Here is a 2,500-nt window from a genome sequence, read left to right as displayed (position 1 = left end):
CATCTTCAGATAGTTTTCGTCACAATATTACAAAACTATATCAAATAAACAACGTGATAAACTATAGTTGAATTTCTTAAACTTGGTATATTCTTAGTTTTACACAGCTATGTGTTTAAGGGAAACACTAGATGTTACAGAGCGACCAAATGTACGACACAATTTATCAGTAGCATTTTAGTTGAAATAATATAAGTTGCTGAATCTCTACGTAAAAACATATGTATATGTATACGTATATATATATTTCTTTTAATTTTGAGTAATCAGCATCCTTAAATTTTGCCTTTTAGAAAGATGTACTCACTCAGTAAAATTGCGCGGGTAAAATGTAAACAAACAGATTCGAACCGAGTGCGGGGCTGTGTCAAAAAGTCTAGGACCCTGTGAAAGAAGAGGGAAGAAGAAGGCGATTTATGACAGCATTAAACGTCATTTTGGGAGCCTAGGGAAGTAGCGTTGATGCTTTTGGATGTTGTCTAGCAAATATCTTAGATCTAGTTGCAACAGATGACATGTGACGTTTATGCCGCTGGAGAAAAGCACCAAACGCAACCGCGCTCTTGTCTCACATAGGTAAGTTGAGAATTTGGATGCGGGAATGCGCTTATATTTGCAGTTTCGGTAGTTGTTACCGAGAGCGACGCACCCTCCAGAGAAGAAAACCTAATAGCAGGGTATCTTGCGAACATAAAGTCGGAATTTCATATGTAAATACTTGTGGATTTTGTTGTATAAAGCTTTAATAAAAAGGCTGGTTAATGTTACTGAGAGCGATGCACAAAGATGTGGGAAATGGACACTGCCATCTCAAAAAGAAATAGACTCATAAACAACACCGGTATAGTTGTAGGGACCTCCTATTTACCTCAAAAGGAGGAAAATATCGGCTGTATAAAACTGCTCAGAGATTAAATCCACAACATCCTTACAGCCAGAGCTCTTAATGTTGAGTTTTCTGTAATTTGGCACAAAGGGCCAGTATAGGGGGCACAGGGGCATTATCCCCCTGTCTAGGGAATATGTAAAAGGTAGGAAAGATTAGTTTTGGACTTTGGGGCTTCGTCTGGTGGGTGGGTCACTCTCGGTAACAAATACCTAAAAGCTGTTTGCAAATACATTTTTATGTTCACTTTTACTACTTTGGTTCGATGAACTCTCAGGGGTTCATTTCATCTCCTGATACAAGTAATGTAAAATGGATTGGAGGAATGTTTTATGTTCAATCCTACTTTCAGGTCAGCTTGGTTGATTTTATCAATGCTGACGAATTGTCTCCAGACTGGAAAGCTTGTTTGTATGAAGCCTGTGGCTATGACCATTTTATATTTGTGTAGCTCTCATTCTCTTTTGTCATTATTCAGGACCTTGAAACTCAGAGTTGTGCATCAACCCACTTCTTTGTTTATAAAAAAATTGATAATCTGAATCATGTCTTGTGTGTTTATAATCTTTGGGTGATGATTATTTGAAGGTAGTCCAGTTCATGTTTTATGTTAGAATAGTGAACATGTAGTTGCATGAATGTAATGTCTGTTAGAAAATACCCAACTGTAGGAGTGGCTGACACGTCCAGTGACTGGCTGATACCTCAAGTGCACATTGCAAAGTTTCAAGTTTGAATTATTTGTGACACGACCTGCAGTAGCAATGCAGTGGTTAATATTTAGTACTTTAGCCCAGTATCAGTATCACCATAGGATATGTTACCAATAACTCCTTGCTTCTAGATGGTATGTACTGTATAATGCCATGCTGAGGATGGCTGTTTCACTGAGTATGTGTGTGTCATGCAATCGTAATATCAGTCCAGTCACAATTACAGTCCTTTTAGCAAGTAGATACACCCTACAACACCCTAAAGGAATAGGTTCTTTCATGATGTCCTCCCTGGGGATGGCCTCCCATTAAACATAGTTGTGGTGGATAGAATACTTCACCCTTAATGAATGCTGGAAAAGCTTACAGGAGGTCATGGACAAGCCCCTTCCATAAGGCCAGCTGAAAGTCTTGCTTCATGTGCTTTGTGTATTCATGATAAGACGTCCCTATCAGTTGACACTCGATGGCAATTTCCCATCGTAAGACATTCCCGTCCCATGGCTAAATATTTTTCCATAATGAAATGTTCTGGTCGCCTGGCCCTTAACTAATTTTTGCTGGGTAATGTGTCCATGTCACCCAGATCCAACATGTTAGATGCAGGGAAAATTATTAATGTTGAAAGTAGCTGTTTAAAGAGAGAGGAGAGGATCTTAGAGAAAGGGCAAGGGATGAATTGATGAGTGCTGTGGTTGTTGATGGCTTGGAAAGTATGTAGACGACCCAACAGGGTATAGAGATTGAGGAGACCTTGAGGATGGAAGAAAGATACCACACAGTACCAAGTATGCTAATTTACCCTCACTGCATCCTATTCACTGAAATAGGATGGGAAAACAACCCACAAGTTTTTAACCCAATGTCAGCGGGGTTATGTACTGTCCCCTTTCGATTTTAG

The 2,500-nt window shown here is 39.3% G+C and overlaps 1 protein-coding gene across 1 annotated transcript in view; it reads left to right on the top strand.

Moving 5' to 3' along the window:
• The first annotated feature begins 356 nt into the window (after positions 1-356).
• LOC125034405 (E3 ubiquitin-protein ligase RAD18-like) overlaps positions 357-2,500 on the top strand; it is a 21,656-nt gene continuing 19,512 nt past the window's right edge. Inside the window, exon 1 of the mRNA XM_047626160.1 lies at positions 357-576. The gene's annotated coding sequence lies outside the window, so the exon portion shown is untranslated. The remainder of the gene's footprint in view (positions 577-2,500) is intronic.

The sequence above is a fragment of the Penaeus chinensis genome, chromosome 2 (genome assembly GCF_019202785.1).
Source record: "Penaeus chinensis breed Huanghai No. 1 chromosome 2, ASM1920278v2, whole genome shotgun sequence".
Classification (NCBI taxonomy): Eukaryota; Metazoa; Arthropoda; class Malacostraca; order Decapoda; family Penaeidae; genus Penaeus; species Penaeus chinensis.
This window is presented reverse-complemented; position numbering and strand designations above follow the sequence as displayed.